The following is an 18,890-nucleotide window of genomic DNA, read 5'->3' as shown; positions in this document are numbered from 1 at the left end:
ATTCTCCTCTACTTCTCAGAGTTCCTCTACCTTCCTTACTTTGATTCTGTACCCAACCCCAATGTGTTTGCTTTTTTCCCCATACCATGCAATTCTGTGACACTGTGCTTCCTACAATACAACTCAATTCTGACACTATCTGCTTGGACATAGCCCCAGATTCCACAAGTTTAGGACTTGGTCCTACAAGACTGCCCCAGATCCAAACTTCAGATGCCAATCACAAGTCCAATTTGTCACTCGTGCTTCTCACTCATCAGCTATAAATCAGAATTTCCAAAAACCCTTTCCTTGGGTTCAATTAATTTGCTAGAAAAGCTCACAGAACTCAAGAGAAACATTGCACTTACTAGATTATCAGTTTATTATAAAAGGATATAACTAAGGAATGTCAGGTGAAAGAGATGCATAGGCAAGGTATGGAAAAGGACACGGGGCTTCCTTGCTCTCTGAGAGCACCACTCTTCCTGAACTTCCAGGTGTTCATCAACCTGAAGCTCTCCCAACCTGGTCCTTTTTGGGGGTTCATGGAAGTTTCAGTACAGAGGCATGATTGATTAAATCATTGGTCGCTGGTGACTGAACTCGATCTTCAAACCCTCTCCCCTCCTTGGAGGCCAGGGGCTGGGGGTTGGGGGGGAGGAGGTAGGACTGAAAGTTCTAACACTCTAATCACATGATTTGTTCTCCTAGCAGGCAGTTCCCCTCCTTAGGTTCCTGCAGGAACTTTCTAAAAGTCACTCATTAATAACATAACAAGATACCTTCACTGCTCTCATCACTTGGAAAATTCCAAGGATTTTAGGAGCTAGGTGCCAGAAACAGGACAAAGACCAAATATATATTTCTTATTATAAATCACAACATCACACTTACAGTTCTCAGACTCTTCTTCAGCTTCTCACACCTTCTCCCCATCAGCCTTACTATTGCTGTGGGACTAGTGGCTGTGGTAATAACAATAGATAGAGAAACAGCACCAATGTCAATGTCAGCAACAAGAGCAGTAAGTAATGGCACGGCAGTGTTGTTAACTTCGATTACTGTAGTAGCCTTCTAAAACTACTCCCAAACCTCAATCTTGCCCCTTATTACATTCTTCACATTACTGCTAATATAATTCTTCCAAAATAAACATTCAATCATATCACACCCTTTCAATTTTCTAATGGCCCCAGTGACCTTGGGAATAAAATATAAATTCTTAACACAGTCTAAAAGGCCTGTCACCACCTAGCCCTGTCTACATCAGCCCCTACAATATGCCCTTTGCCACAGCCACCCCAAACAACTTGCATTTAACCACCGAAGGTATGCTGTTTCTCACCTCTGTTCCTGGAATGCCCTTCTCTTCTCCTGCTGGACCACCAACCCAACTGATTCCTATTTATCCTTCCAAAAACAGTAAAGTGTCCTCTCTAGGAAGATAACCTCAAGCCTCCAGGCTACATCAAACATCACATTATAATAATTATTATTATTATTTTGCTCTTTGTTAATTTATTCTGACCCCTCCTTGCTGTGTGCCCAGTAGCTGACTCATAAACATGTTAGAGATACTCAAGAAAAGGTTGAATAAATGAATGAGGGAATTTTGGCTCAATTATAGATTAATACATACACTGCTCTTCTGTTTCCAGTTACAACTTGCCTTATCCCCTCAGGGTGCTCATAGTCTAGCAAGGGATACAGAAATGTGAGTAGAAACCTATTATCATAATTTTAGAGGATTCATGGACCCCCTGAGGCTCACCCAGGAACCCATGTTAACAACCAATTAGATAATGATGAAATGGACACACAGGATAAATGAGATCAACATCATTTGGTGACACATAGTGTCAGAGTTTTGTCAGAGCATTAGCTTTATAAAATAAAGAGCAAGGTCACCAGGCTGACAGTAATCCACCAAGAAGCACCTTGGAGAAAGGTCTCTCAACCTTTCCACCTAGTTGAGGGCAAGGCAAAGTACCTGATAAAAATGCTTTGTCATAATTCTTTGCTTTTCTTAGATCTACTAACTTCATAAACTTTTTTTTTTTAATTATACATTAGTTTTTTATTCCTCTGGACTTTACCTACATAAAGCCTTGAGAATCTCTTCCTGGGTCCTCTGAGCTCTGGCCATTTTCCATGAAAAGTTACTATTCTGGTTCTCTGATCTTGCCTCACTCAATCAATTTCTTTTCTACTTTTCCCTAACCCTGCTTTCAGCAATCCAATTCACAGGGCGTGACTACTCATTTCAGTACCTAACTTAAGCTCTGTTCATCACTTTCCTTAGTCATAAGCTTTTTCGTCCACACCAAGCTTTCTTTTCTCATCACTTCTTCCTCTACCCTAGATCAGGATAGCATTCTCCACCTTCCTCCTTATCAGCTTTCCATCTAGTCTTGCCCAGGAAGCAGCCTCTAGTTCACCCTGAAATGTAATCTCCAAAGTCCACACGTATTTGCACCTATATACTTTCTTGATACAGTGGTCCCTTAGTATCCACCAGGGTCTGTTCCAGGGCCCCACAGATACTAATATCCTGGATGCTCCAGTCCCTCATATAAATGGCACACACACACAAAAAAAGTAAAGTGAAAGTCACTCAGTCGAGTCTGACTCTGCGACCCCATGGACTACACTGTCCATGGAATTCTCTAGGCCAGAATACTGGAGTGGGGAGCTTTACCAACTGAGTTATCAGGAAAGCCCCATAAAATGGCATAGTATTTGCATATAACCTGTGAGGATGTGCATAGGTTATATGCAAATACTATGCCATTTACATCTAATACAATGTCAGTACTATGTAAATAGTTGTAAATACAATGTAAAAGCTATGTAAATACTTGCTGGTACCTGGAAAATTCAAGTTTTGCTTTTTTGGAACTTATGCATCCTAAGATGAAGATCATAACACTTCCTGACTCTCTATTTGCTTGTTAAAAGGATTAAATGAGTTCATAGGTGGAGAGAGCTTAGAAGAATGCATGGCTGACCCAGAGAGGTGGTGAATAAATATTTGGTACCATTATCTTCCAAAATCACACCCTATTTGTAAAGAAAGTTTACTGAAATATCGTGTGTGCCTTCATACTCCAATTTTAGTATATGTGCTGAGTATGAAGCGGAGCCTTCATAGTCGTGTCCGACTCTTTGTGATCCTACGGACTGTAGCCTACCAGGCTCCTCTGTCAATGGAAGGAAGACCTGGGGGCAAAGTGCAAGTGACTCAGCACAGTCCTACTATCACAGACCTGGGTCAGCAGTCAGGACTGTCCTCCTACGTAAAGCACCACAGACTGCCCTTTGCCACTTGTCCTACAGCACATGAAATGGGAGCCTGGGGCCTAAGAAAGGGGCAATAGCTTCATCTAACAAAGTGACTAGCTCCACAAAGGAGTTTACTTTCCAAGGTTTACTAGAGATTTAGGTCAGGTGAAAGATTATACACATTGCACAGCTTTTCAACAGAAACAGATTGGGCCATTTGATTAGGCTTATAAATCCAAGGTTAATTGGGAATTGAGCATTGCAGCTCTAGGAAATAGGGTACTTGGCGTGTTTGTATATTTCTGAATCTGTCCCCTGTTTACAGCTACAAACATATGCCATTAATTTATGATTTTACTTCTATAGGCTTCACCAGGGTAACACAAATAGAGATTAGTCATTAAACCCAGGAGGAATTTGAGAACAGGACATAAAATTTAAGGAAGGTTATACACTAAGAGAAAAAAAAAATGATGTAAGAAGTAAAGGCAACAGAAAATTAGCTGCTAAATCTTCAGGATAATGCATTTTTACAGGTTGTTTTTTAATAATATTCACTATATTGTACTTTAATCTGTGGTTCGCCAAGCTAAGCTAAGTGATTCCCGAGAGAAGGGGAGAGGCTTTTTTAACTAGCGAAAATAAGTTTAAAAAAAAAAAAAAAAAAACCCCGAATCTTGTCTTTCCTGAGTTTGTATTTTCTTTATTACTTTTTGTCCACCAAACCTGCAGGGAATATAGAGTGTATAGATATTGACTCTATTTCCAGATTGTCTGCCTTCCCAACTAAAACCTGGAATGAGAAGACGAGACCTCCTGAGGTTCTTCAGGCTCAGCCCAGGTCAGACCCCTTCCTAGCCAGTGTAGGAAATGCAGGAACAGGTTTGTCAACTTCTTGCCAAGTTAGAGTAGAAGGAATTGATGATCATACATTCCATATTCCCCAACCTCAATTCCAAAATCCAAAAAGCTCTGCAACCAAAAGTTTGTTCCATAAATGTGGCACAAAAATTCGTCTGGTGGCAAAATCTGACCTTCTTAACATATAGCTGAGGATAGTCATTCTTTGTCTCACTCACATACATTTTGTGGTGGAAATAAAATATTTGAGTGTGGGGTGCTGATCCAGACTCCACTGGAAATAATATGCAATATATGAGACAAATACCACTTTACCTTTCTAAAACCTAGAAAATTTTGACTTTCTACACATATCTGGCTCCTTGTGTTTAGACAAAGGATGGTGGACCTGTCCTAAGTGTACTGAGGTAGTAAGAGGTCTGAGAAACACATTCTGGCTCTGCAGAAGGAGATGTGAACTACAAATCTACAAGTGCTTCAGGTGGAATGGAATGCAAGGCGAGCTGTCGGCATCACCTGTCTCAGCAGAGAAACAGGAAAGCAGTACACTGAGTGATAAAAATCAGTCAGCAGCCACACTCCTTGACCCATAGGCCTCCCTGCCCACTAGTCTAGGCTGTGGCCTAGCTGAGCACACACAGAGGGTACTGCCAACCATCTCCTAGAATCCTTACCTCGGAATTCACACAGGTGCTTTTGCTAACATCTTCACTTTTTTCACTCTCTTTCACCATCTCTCTTCTCTAACAATTCCTCTTCTAGTCTTATAAGCTCTATGCTAATCACCATTCAGAGTCCACTGGTGGTGATAACAAGTTTAGGCAATCTAAAAAGAACAATGTTAGTTTCATTATGGTTATATTTATTTTATCTTTTTATTCTGGATTCAAACTGACAGGGCTCAAATTATGGATTCAGTCACCTGTGTGGCTGTAGATGAATAATTTAATCTCCTTGTGCCTCAGTTTTCTTACTTATAAAATAGGGATAATAGTACCATTCTCACACAGTTGTTGAGGGGGATTTAAAGGAGCTAATACTATACAAAGCACTTAGAGTAGGGCTTGGCAAATTGTGAGGACTCCATAAATGTAAGCTACTACTATTTCTGTGGCTGTCTGCAACTGTCTTCTTAAAGAGATTCATACAACAAAAATATGGTTTTTTCCTTATACGATTTCTTATATCAAATTTCTTAAAATGGTACCATAAGGACACTGGCTGGTCAATAATTATTTGCTAGATATGATGATAAAGGAGAAGAAAACAACAGCAACAAACAGATGCAGAATCAAAACCTTAGTATGAAATTACAATTAGCTTTCATCACATTGCCGACTTAACAGTCTTGTGTTATGCACAGCTTCTCTCCCTCCTCTATCCTCCGTTTGCTACTTTGTTTTAAAAGCTAAGAAATAAGAAGAGGATAACAAAACACTTGGTATACAAATTTAAAAATAAAACCATCAAGCAGGAACAAATCTTTGAGGAAGTCCTTCATTGTATATTCACATTTTTGTTTTCAGATTACCCTTAATGTAAATAATATTAATCACACTGTCCACTAAAAATGCACTAAAAACAATTAAATTGTGCATTAAATTGAATTCCAACTACTTAAGCATTATAACTAGGAAAGTAATATTTCCAATGATCTCTCCTTCCCTAATATCTCACAAAGCTCTGCCATTCAGAGTCAGACCTTAGAGAAGTTACTCCTTGACCTTCCCCAAGACATCAGAACTGGCACATGGGTCATCTCCATCAACGTACTCATAATTTTCAGCTGCATTTTCAGTGCTCTCCACCCTGTGGCCCTGGGTGTAGAAGGAAAATTAGGAACCCCATATATTCACTATTCCTCTCTCACCTCCTAACCTGACTATGGAATTAATGTTGGGGCAGCTGTGGTTTTTTTCTAAAGTCAGCCCTAATTGGACCAACTCATATTTGTCTCAGTCGAATTCACCTCTACCCTATTTTATTTATCAAAAAGAATGCCCAACTCAAGGTGGAAAAAAAAAATCACAGCTAAATGTAGGTTTAAAGCTGAGGAGACTTGAGATTGAAAAACTGCCAGTTCTTACTGCTCACTTACTCACATGAGGGTTTACAGCTCCTGAAATCATGCCAGGACTTTGAAAATGAAAGCTTGCAGTTAGAAAACGATGGCTCATGACAGCAAAGATCAGTCATGTGATAGGCCAAGCGTTTTCCGTCATTGCCTTCTTCAATCAGACAGAGCTCAGAAACAGAGGTTAATCGGTCAGATAGCATCCACAGGGGCTGAGGGCAGCAGAATCTGGCTGCAGCAATTAATCATTTAATTGCTTTCTGATTCACTTTAAATGTCTTTTAAAAAGATATTAAAGAAAAACATTATTGAAAGAACATTTTAGACTATTTAATAAAGATCCAATATACCCTTTGTGAACCAGAAAATAAATGGATCTCCAGCTAAACTCTGTTCAGGGTTTGCTTGGGCAGCACTTACTTACACAGAGGAAGGAATGACAGAGTCTCTGCAGCAGGCAGGAAAAAAAAGCATGTATAAAAGCACTTAGGAAAGAAAACATGGGTGTAAATAAAAATAGGCTTTTTGTTTGTTTGGCTATTCATTTTTTCTGGCTAAATAGTAGGGTGTATGACAGGGGTTGACAGGAGAACCTAGAAACACAGTAAACTAAATTTTTAAAGGGTCTTGAATGCTGAGATACAAGAGCCTGGACTTCAGAAGAAAAAAAAACAAAACAAAAACCTGATTTGATCTACTAATTAGGCAATGGGAGCCACTGAAGATTTCTAAGCAGAGAAAGCAGCACATGTTGGGAACAGCGTGAACTGTGAGGTTCACCAACCCTAGGTTATAATTTCTAGCCATGACTCTCATTAGCCAATATGGATAGAACCTCCCAAGCTGAACAGTGGAAGTAACAATACCATTTCCAGGGTTACTGAAACATTAGATACAATATACATAACACATCCCCCCCCCCCCCAAGGCTTAGCACATAAAAAGCATCCAGTAAATGGTGTTAGCTATCTTCCTGCTATGCTCTGGGTGGGAAGGTCAAAGGGGAAAAGATGGAAGGAGGGAGACCAGAGAGAAGAAAGTCTAGACAAGACAGAGTACAGGCAAGGAAAGTGGCAAAGAGAAAACAGGACAGACTCTAAGGAACACAACAAAGGCAGTGATCAAGGAAATGGAGACCAAGAAAGATTAACTTGCCCAGTGCCGTTTGACAACAATTGGATACGACTGAGAGAAGAGGGGAAGCCGGAGAGACTCCAGGAATCTGGCTGAGATAAACAACACACAGGTTGGAGAGATGCAAACTTCTACGAGGTCCAAAATAAATAATACATGTAAATAAATGCCGAACACTGAGTTTGCATTTCTAGAACGACTACAGAAATAACTGTAAACGTATTTCTTTCTGCAATGATCCCATCTGAATTCCTAATAATGAGAGCTGCCCTGAGAACAATTTTTAAATCCACAGGGCCAGATGATTTGGGTCATGACATTATGCGGGGTCAAAGACCAGTCAGGGTCGTCCTCCCACATGTCCTCCCCATACGCCCCTCTTCACGTCATCTCCACCACAGACATGCCACCCTCTCCTCAGGCTAGCTTCACTGTTGTCACTCACTCTATGATCCTCTCAGCACAAATAACTGCCTGCTCTCCTCAGGCCCAACTGCCTTCCTCACAAGACTCTGCTGCTTGGATAACAGGTAGAGAAATACCTGGTGCTTCAGAACAGCAGGGCAGCGCCTAATAACTCACGCACCTGACATTTTCATTACACACTGCATTAGAAGTTTCTTCAGGAGGCAGCCTTAATAATTTTGCACCACTCTGCTCAGTGGGGATTAATATTACTTACTTACATGTTTGGGGCGGCAGCCACTCTTTCAGCACAAGCTTCAGTCCTCATCTGGGTCATTGTGGGTTTCAGCCCTGTCAGCTCCATGTAATTCACAAAGGGATCGACCCATGGACACTTCCCAGCCTGCAGGACACACAGGGGAAACTTTATAGTGTATATAAATGAACTTTAATATTGCAGTATACCTTCTGGGATGTACCTCTAACTTGTTAGAACATGTAGAAAAGCTGACAAGCCACTTTGTGTCTTTTGGAGGCCTCTGCTTTGCACCAGCTGGCCTAGAGAAGCACACAATCACACTGTCTTTCCACTCACTGCCTTCATGCTCTCCCTACAGGAGTGTTCCCACCTAAGCTTTCTCTGGAACCTTTAGAAGTTTTAGTTAGACTACAGAGTGTTTTTTTGAATTTTTTTTTTTTTTTTTTTGACTGTGCTAGGTCTTAGTCACTGCACTCAGGCTTTCTCTACTTGCACCAAGCAGGGGCTACTCTTCATTGTGGTGTGCGGGCCTCTCATTGTGGTGGCTTCTCTTGTGGCTTGGTAGCTGTGGCATACAGGCTTAGCTGCTCCAAAGCATGTGGGATCTTCCCAGACCAGGGATCGAACCTGTGTCCCCTGTGTTGGCAGAGGGATTCTTAGCCACTGGACCACCAGGGAAGCCTTTTTTAAATTTTTAAAAATTTTGGCCACACCATGGGGCATGCAAGATCCTAGTTCCCTGACCAAGGCTCAAATCCACGCCCTCTGCATTGGAAGGCAGAGTTTCAACCATTGGACTGCAGGAAAAGTCCCTTAACTTTATTTTATTCTTAACTTCAAGACAAATGTCATGCTGACTTATCTCCAGTTAATGATGTTATACTTCCGTGCAACCCAATGGCCTCCAGAATAACAGAACTCCATACATGCACAGTGCTTTGTAGGTAAAGATGTTTTATGTTTTACAAAAGGAAGTGGGAATTGGGAAAAGGGTTGATGACAACACAAGAAGGCCAAAGGTTGCTTAGAAGTCAACCCATCCAGGTGGCGCTAGTGGTAAAGAACTTGCTTGACAACGCAGGAGACCTAAGAGACATGGGTTCAATCCCTGGATTGGGACGATCCCCTGGAGGAGGGCACAGCAACCCACTCCAATATTCTTGCCTGGGAAATCCCGTGGATAGAGGAGCCTGGTGGGCTACAGTCCATGGAGTCACACAGAGTCGGACATGACTGAAGTTACTTAGCACACACGTCATAGATAGTAAAGTGTTCCTTCTGGATTCTTCACAATATTCTTAATCCAAGAGCACTTGGCATCAGGCACTAAATGTGCTATTTGCACAGCTGACCCTCTGATGGTGTGCAAATGTTTTTCTTTTCATGTTACTCCTAGTTCTGAGGAGTGCAGACTGATATCTACTGTTAAGATTTCTACCTTTTCTTTCTTCTGTGTACCAGAATAATATTAATGACGGACATCCACTATCCACATAGTGCTACTTATGTCTCTTTTACTTCTTGGTCACCATTCTGTGAAGTAAGGTATTATTATTACTCGTAATTTACAGATGAAGAAACCGAGCCTTACAGAATTTAGATAACTTACTCAAAGCCAGACAGCAGTAACTGAGAAAACCAGAACTTGAACCCAAGTTTCTTTTGTGCCAGAGTCGGAGTTAAAAATCATAATAACTCACTGGAACAATGATATCCACAAATGACATTGCAAGAGCATTTACTGGAAAATTCTGGCTCGATACCCACAATAAAGGGGAAAAGTCTCAGTACTTACTGCTATGAATTTGATTCCACGTACATCTCTGAGCGTATGATGACCTTAACTGTTTTAGGAAAAGCTACATCAACTCTGCAATATTCATCGACTTCTTAGTCTATAAAAGGCACACAGCTAATTAATCACTGAATGGAGGAGGTGGGGTGTCAAGAAGAGTGATATATCCACTTCTCAAGGTACCTACAAGCCAGCTGGGTAGACAGGCCCTACACACATGCAGTGTATATACTGAGATGATATCAGGAAAGGCATTGCAAAGATTCATCACCAACTTAACAATACAAGCAAGAGCACTAGGGTGGGTCAGGTGAGGGAGACTCCTCTCCAAGCAGGAGGAGTCAGAGAAGACTAGATGGGAGAGATGGGAACCAACAGAGGGGAAGCACCTGGTGAGGTTGGAGATTGCTGGTAAGTGAAAGCTGCATCCAGGAGAAGTAAGATATCCCTAGAGTGAAGTTGAGGTCTCCTCATAATGACAGTTCCATGTCATTACCCCATGCTTGACTGGAATGCAACGTGATTCCAGAGAGTCAACACTGACAGTCAACACTGTCACAGACTGAACTGCGTCCCTTAAAATTCACGAGCTGAATTTCATGAAGCTCTAACCGTCCTGTGTCACTATATTTAGGGGCAGGGCCTTAAAAGAAGTAATTTGGGTTAAATAAGGTCAAAAGGATGGGCCCTTGATCCAATGTCCTTATAAGAAAAAGAAGAGACACCAGATCTGCTCATGCACGGAGGAAAGACCACGTAAGGACATGGCAAAAAGGCAGCAATCAGCAAGCCAAGGGGAGAATGCCAACACTTTATCTTGGACTTCCAGCCTCCAGAACTGCTAAAGAATACATTTCTGTTGTTTAGGACACCCAGTCCATGGTCTTCTGTTATAGCGGCCCTGGTAGACTAATTACACACACCTTCTTCTATTTCACATACCACTTCTCTGCTGCTCTATACTGCCCTGGATCCAGCGACCTGGAGTAGCAGGTTTCTAAACCTGTGGGCCACTCCATGTGATTATCATGAAGACCTCTGCTGGAATGCTTGAACAAGCTGAGGATGATCTAAGGCAGTGCATCTCAAATTCACCAAGATGAAGAACCAGTTTTCCCCCATTCTTTGGCTGGTGGCTACACGATCTTACTATGCTTGCTAAGTAGGCAGCAGCAGCCACAAGCAACTCACCGTGCAAACTTAACAACTCAATAGTGTCCCCTGATCAGGTGTGTGGATATGGCAGCTAGACAGTGGTGAGCAGGTAAATGTTCAGCACCCAGGGTGTGGGGGAGGAGGAGTCCTGACCTGTGGCATTTGCCCATTTGTTACATAAAAATACTTCTTGTCATGACTGATTCCAAGCTACCAATCTGAAGTTACTGAGCCATAGAGATAGGAAGGAATGCCTGTAACTGGCTCCCTCCAGCTGGTACCACCTACCTTCAGCCCATCACAGCGGCAATGTACAGATACCAAAAAGTTCCTACTTATTGTCATTTTTGTACTTAACTCCTTGCAGAAGGCAGGCCGCACTTTGCATAACAATGACCTAATTTTTTTAAGTGTGGGAGTCCCCAAAGACGTCCCCTAAAGCCCACCAGCTCACTAATTTTACTAGTGTAAATTCTGGACCCACAAAGTTCTAAAAAAGTATTTTCAGAAAGGGCCTGTTAACCCAAAATTACCTATGAAAAAATGACAGAAGCTCAGCTCTTCTTTTTTTCTTCCCTTCATCTATTATCTAAAGATCTTCTCCCTATCTCTTACTTTTTCCCTTCCCTTGTCCTCCCTTTCCTAAAAGATTGTTTTTCCTTTCGAAAAGACAGAACATTTCCTCTGTTCTCTTTAACATTATAGTTAAGCGCAACCTTTCCAATGGTCCACTCTCTTTTTCCTACAACTTGGCTTTATTGTGGGGATGAAATCCTAGTCTTTGTTATAAGAAGCAATGAAGGGATAAATCCACTCAGGCAATTCAAGGGTAAAACCAAAGCAGTAAGCAGATTTAAAGGACCTATAAGATTAAAGGCAGAAAATGGAGAGTTATATTAGTCCTCTTTATCCTTGCTTTCCCAGAACCAATTCAGCTTTGTTCTTTTTTTCTTTCTTTTCAAACACAGAGCCAACCATTAGTAGACTAGCCAAAGCCTGTGGCATACAGAACAGTGGCTGGAGTGAGAGTGACCAGCACTGAAACCCAGACGAGAGGTAATTAGGGCTGACCTTGGGAGGTGGCCATGAGAATAGAAACAAAAACACAGACACAAGTCATAAAGCCATTTTCTGAAGTAAAATCAACAAGATTGGACCACGGATTAGAGATAGAATAGCAAGGGCAAGGGAGGAAGATGGTGCAAGGCTCTGAACACTGACTGCAGCCAGATGAGTCATCCTAGAGCTCGGTTCCAATTGAGTTACTCAAATGAGAAAAACCTTTGGATGGCTCCAAGCCCACTGCACATAGAATGAAGTCTAAATTCCTATATAAGCACTGCCACAATTCTGTGCTGAGTTATTAGCAAGCCTGGACTCATTCATTCAAGGGACATTTATTGAACAGCTATTATGTATTATGCTGGGTCAGAAATCAAAAATGGGGGAAAGGCACAGTTCCTGACTTTGATGAATTCAGTGCTTAAAGGGGGTAACCTTCAAATAAATCAATTCACATATGCTCAAGCTCCATTCACAATGTTCCTCTTCATCTGAAATCCATTTGTTTATTGAGTGCTCACTCTATGCCAGAGACTGCTCTTGGCCCTAGAGACCCAGTCAAGTTATTTCTATTCATTTCCCAATCAGACCTGTGGATTATTGATTGGGGATTTTCTGCGTAGAGAGCTGAGGCCAAAGGGAACTTCAAAGGGGAAAGACTGAGGAAGAGGAAAAGAACCAACACCAGACTCTTAGAATAATGCCTACAGTTCAAGGATTAGAAAAAGGGAGTAGAGCCAGAAGTGGCCAGAGGAGTAACAGAGGGCAGAGAAAATCGAGTCATAGAAGCTGAGTGTGGAGAGTTTCAAGAATAAAGAAGAATCTGAACTGTGTAAAATGCAGCTGAAAGGCTAAGAGAGAGAAGACTGATGAAGGAACCAATACAGACTCTCACTTCAAGTGATAGAGGGAAAGAAGTCTGTGGCGAGGGACAGATCAAAGATGGACAACAGAGCAAGGGAGTGCTTTATAAAGACTCTGGGGCAGAAAATGGGAGGGTACAGAAATCATAGACACAAGTGAAAAGGTTGACCTTAGAGAGAAGAGAGACAAGTTTTTCCCCAAGACCAGAAAGAAGGACAGGACAGAAGAATATCCAGAGACAAGGGATAAAGGGAGGACATAGGGGGACCCCAGGGGTGTTTGAAGTCAGACAATGCCACGTTTGGATCTCAGCTCTTCCACTTATTTTTTTTTTTTTTTGGCACATGGGATCTTAGTTCCCCGACCAGGGATTGAACCCATGCCCCCTCCAGTGAAAGTGTAGAGTCTTAACCACTAGGCAACCAGGGAAATCCTTCTTCTACTCACCTTCTGCATCATATCAGGCAAGTTGATCAAGCTCTCTGATCCTTAGTTTCTCCATCTTCTTATAAGATGAATATAATAATGCCTTTCTCATATGGTTGTTGTGAGAATACACTGATAAAATATATGTGCCAGCAAGCTTCCTCCTTGCCTTATCAGCTAAGGTACATACGAGGTCACATGAATTAATTCTATTGACTCTTGCCCCTGTCTGCTCATTCAGCACTGTAGCCCTCTGCAAAGTACTCTTGTAAAAGTGCTCACAAGTAAGCCTACCTCTCTGAGCTCCAGGGGGTCAGCTGAGCATCTGTTGTCCCCACACTGCTGCAGCTAAGGTCCTGGAACAAACAAGATGCCAAATCTAAACACACTGCCTGGTACTATAGTCTTGATGAAGCAGCCTTTACAGCTTTTACTTAAGCCCCCTCGCCAAAACAGCCTCCACCAGTCTCAGTCTGGGCCTGGATAGAGACCTGAGTGAAAAGGACGTTGCTGTACCTTGAATTGTCCCTCCTCTCTTATGACCAGGTTTGAGTCAGGCTCTGGGAGTCTCTCTCTCCTCCATGTGAATACATTTCTGGTAGGCCCTCTCCATTAACTTGCTAAACACCTCCTGGTATGTATCAATCCTAATCATCTAGATTACATCTACTAGACCCTGGCGCACAGTACAGGCTCAAGAAAGTTAACTCCTTCTCCCTTAACTCACCTCCACAGTTTTATTTATACTTCTGATTTGTAGTGTCCTTTCTCACATCCTCAGTCATATCTGGATTTGACCGAGGTGCACAAAGACTTGGTTATACTGCACAGTGGTGAGCTTGTAAATGTTTAGCAACCAGCTCTCCAGGAGAAAAAGCCAGATTTTGTAGTGTTTGCCAATTTTCGTGCTGCAAACACTCCCACGCTAGTGGTAAAGAACCTGGCTGCCAATGCAAGAGATGTAAGAGAGTCGGATTTGATCCCTGGGTCTGGAAGATCCCCTGGAGGAGGGCATGGCAACCCACTCCAGTATTCCTGCCTGGAGAATCCCAGGGACACAGAAGCCTGGCAGGCTAGAGTCCATAGGGTCACAAAGAGTCAGACACGACTGATGTGACTTAGCACATATGCACAAACACTCCCACCATGGCTCATTTCAATTTGCCAACATGCCGTCAATCACCTTGCAAAAACCACTGAACCAGTTACCTGGGAATCTTGGCTAGTAGTATACTGAAGCAATTCTGAAGTTTCTGCCCATTGAATAAAGTCTCAGGTATATCTAGCTACTGCTTTGTAAAGACGACATTCCACCCCACCTGCATTGCAATGGGGATGAACTGTAAAGGCACCAAGTCTCACTTAGGGATCTTCAGTACTTTTATGTGGTTTGGGAAATGATTGTGTTTAAATGGCATTTTGAGGGAAACAGACACACCCTGATGGGTGAAATCTCAGGGATGATCAGTGAACAAAAACACTGTCACCGAGTAAGTAAACAGTGACAAGTTTATAAGATGCTGTTGGCAGTAGCTGGATTTCTCAGTGCTGAACACTTGAGTTGGGCATGGCGGGAGCGGCTGGTTAGCCATTTGTCAGGCAAAGTCAAAACAGCCCTCCAGCTACAGCACAGACGGCAGACTGCAGCTCGTCAGCATTTTATTTATGACTCTTAATTAGCAAGCAAAAGAGGAGGGAAGAAGTTACCCGCTTGGGATATACATACTTATATATTTCCCGGATATTGTCTTTGTCAAAATAACTTAAATCCCCATGACCCCGAGAGGTAGATATAAATTTACATTATATAGACAGGAAACTCCATCCTGGAAGGTAAATATAATTATCCTAATCTCACCAATGAAGGTTCAGAGAGGCAAAGTGACTTTTACAAGACAACACAGCTTGAACGCGAGACTGACAACTTTTAGACTCTAATGCAAAGGCTCTTTCAGTCACGTAATAGTTGGCTCTTATCTCGCACATCAGAGTTACAGTCCACTGACTTGGACTGAAAGAGCTGAATATCAAACTCACTACACTGGTGAATGAACTTCATATTCTCATGGTTAGAATTAATTCCTTGGAGGGAGGGGAATTATTGAGGGGAGTGAGAAACAGGACAACTGAGTGAGTAGGTCAGCTTCCTGCCTGCTTTTTGAATAGCCTGGGGTCTTATTGTGCAACCAACAGAGTCTAATCAGGTATAGGGCAGAAATAAAGAGTGGGACCTCACAGCCCATGAATTTAAAGTGACTCCGCTCTACGGAGGTGTCTGAGCTGCTGGGCCTTCAAGTGATTGTGAGGTACAGGAAGCATCAGAAACAAGAACAGACCTGGCAACTATAAACACAGAGGACTGCTTATCTCAGCCATCTATTTACAGATGGCATTCAGAAAGGAGTGCACTGATTACTTCTGATCACTGAGTTGAGCCAAAAACATTTAAAAAATGATACTTACATAATAAATTTAAATTTTTATTGATATAAATCATCTTGATTATGAGTTTAAAATTTAAAAATTATTTATTTTGATTTTTAATTCCTGTGAAACCAAAAAAACCCAAAATGTTTCTAGTGATTCTCAAGGGTTCCATGCCTCAATAAAGGATGAATTGGAAGTCGGCAACTTGTAAGCCCTCTGAGGAGCTGTGTAGGTCATCGAGGAGGTCACGGGCATGTCTGGTTCTCTTATCCTGCAGGCACAAGGACGGACTGAACTTCTTCATCCCCCTGAAGATAAGCATGGCCACAAGACATGCTCTAGCCAATGAATATGATCAGGTATAAAGTGTGTTGCTTTCCAGGGGCCCCGGGGAGGGTGGGGCAGGGGGAGACTTAGTTAAAAGTTAGGGCACAATTCTCTACTCTCACCCCCTCTGCCACAGAGCCCCCGCAGAGCCTGCTGAGATGACAGGCTGTCTGCTGTTAGGACCCAGGGTCTCTCAGACAGGCAGAATCTGTCCTGAGTTTGGAAGCTATCCTCACTGCAGCATAACTTCACCTATCCTACTAGGAGAGAATTGTTTGGTGAAAGAGGAAGTTAACTAAGAGGAAAATTTAAAAGTAATTAGTGGGGATCCCTGGTGGTCCAGTGGCTAAAACTCGTGCTCCCAATGCAGGTGACCCAGATTTGATCCCTGGTCAAGGGCTTCCCTGGTGGCTCAGATGGTAAAGAGTCTCCCTGCAGTGCGCGAGACCTGGGTTTGACTCCTGAGTTGGGAAGATCCCCTGGAGAAGGAAATGGCAACACATGCCAGTATCCTTGCCTGGAAAATTCCATGCACGGGCAGAGGAGCCTGGAGGGCTATAGTCCATGGACTTGCAAAGAGTCGGACGTGACTGAGTGACTTCTTTTTCTTTCAGGAAACTAGATCTCACATGCCACAATGAACAGTTTGCATGCCCCAACTAAAGATCCCACATGCTGCAACTAAGACCCAGTGGAGTCAAATAAATACATAAACATATAAAGATTTTTAAAGTAATAAGCCAAAAGCTGAAGATTCTTGGACATTTTGAATCTCATCAGAGGCCTGGGACTCTGAGTGCTAAAAACTCATTATCCAGGGTGTTCTTCTTTCTGAACAATCAAGAGAAGGTAGAATTCGGTCAAAACAAATCTGTACCTTCAGGTTTCCAAACGGATAACTGCAAAGAATCTAGACTTCTTAGGATCTAAGAAAAACTCTCCTGAAATTAGAAGTATCTACTGAGTGCCCACTCTTTATATATAAGATGATGTTTGACATTGTGGGAGATGCTTAGCAGTAGAGAAGCCTTTTCTTTCTTTCAAGGAACTTACAACCTAATTAGTGAGTTCAAACTGAACATCAGGAAACATCAACTCATATTTTTTTCTTAAAAAACTTCAGGTAATGATAAACATGATGCCATGAAGCAGTGCAATCAGTGACCAAATTCACCATATATAAAAATCCCTATAGATGGGCTGAAGGAACTCTATCACCACTACAAACCCAACAGTAGTTTGCACCCTACTTTATCCTCACATCCACTGTCAATGTACTGTCAGTACCTTACAGCTGAGACTGGTACAACTGGAAGAGTCAGAGAGGATACTCAGGCTCTCAAGGCACATAGCAGCAGAAGAAAGAGTTCCTTAAATTCTTGGCAGTTTATAACCAAAAGCAAATAAGCTGCTTTGTGAGGCCTGCCTCGTTTGGCCACATGCCCTCAGTGTAACAGTGAAGAGACTAGAGGAAGGCTAAGGCCCAAGACCAGTAAACTGTAGCAGCTACCTGGCCATCATACCCTGCACGCCCCCCTCACCCCTGCTCCAGATGACTGGCAGTAACAGGCAAGGGTGCTGCCAACTCACTGGGAAACAGGTAAGCTCCTCACTGCTCATAAGTTATGGCACCCAGAGGTAGCCCTCGAGAATCTGTCTTGGGATTAAAGTATAAGCCAGATCTTATTAAGAAAAATTTGATTATAACAAGGAGACTGGTACCTAATTCAAAGACTCCCCTCCCCTCCCTTAGCCTGGCCCAAACAAACCTGTGCTGTACAAAAATCGCATGACATCATGGTTCAAATAAAGGTTCTATTTCCCTTTCTCCAAGTCTCTGGAATCATTGAACATTGAATGTAAAATACCACCCTTAAGATCATTCTCCAAGCTGCATGACTGAATTCCTGCAAAGAAGAAAAGAGGTGAAGAGTTCACCTTTTACTAGAGTTTGAGTAACCCACCAGGGCAGCAGTACCCTGACAACAGGACATCCAGCATTGTCAGGCCTCAGAGAACAATGCCGCTCCTTCCCTTGTGTGGAGGAAAGGACAAAATATCAGTCAGTGCCTTTCACATCTACAGCCATCCTGAAAGGAATGTCAGTGCCTACTGTCCAGGCTGAGGAGCACCCTAAGGAGGTCTTTAACAAAGATGACTCGAGGACTGCCAGTCACAATCTGGCTCATTTATCACGAGGTGGATAGGCCTCCAAAGCTCAGTCCACACAGAGACTATGTGCTTATGTAATCAAGCCAAGGAGACGCTTCTTCTCTCTCTCTCTCCCCTGTCCCCACTTCCCTCCCTCCCTTCTCTCCCTCCCTTCCTTTCTGTTTCTGATGGGAAATACAGGGAATAGGGTCCTTGAGCTGTCAGTGGGAACAGAACCTGGAAAAATGTATACAGGGAGCGCACGTCATGTAGGAGAACTATGAGACAGAGGGTATGAGAGTGCCAAAGTTGAGACCAAAGAAATAAGCTACTGACAAGATGCACAGCGCTAAAAGCTAGGCCAAGTTGGTGGCTGTAGTTGTGGTGGACACATAAGCAAGTCCCTATGATGGCTAAAGTGGGGACAGGAACTCCCATGGCTGAGCTGTGCTGGGGTCCCCAGTTTCAGCTTCCTGTGGCCTCCAGTAAACTAGTTTCCCGTAAGAGTCCTGTCCCCCGTATCTGCCAATAACCCCATCAGCAAAACGCCCTCAGTGCATCCCAGTTCTTGCCCTCAAACTACCACACAAGCAGAGGGCCAGGTTCTGCAGACACCTGGACGTCGGCCAGTCTGGACCAGCTCCAAAGCTCCTTTACCCATGTCACCTGACGCTTTTCCTCTCAGG

This window comes from Dama dama, chromosome 5 (genome assembly GCF_033118175.1).
Source record: "Dama dama isolate Ldn47 chromosome 5, ASM3311817v1, whole genome shotgun sequence".
In the NCBI taxonomy this organism is placed as follows: Eukaryota; Metazoa; Chordata; class Mammalia; order Artiodactyla; family Cervidae; genus Dama; species Dama dama.
The sequence above is the reverse complement of the archived record's forward strand: the minus strand, read 5'-3'. Positions refer to the sequence as shown.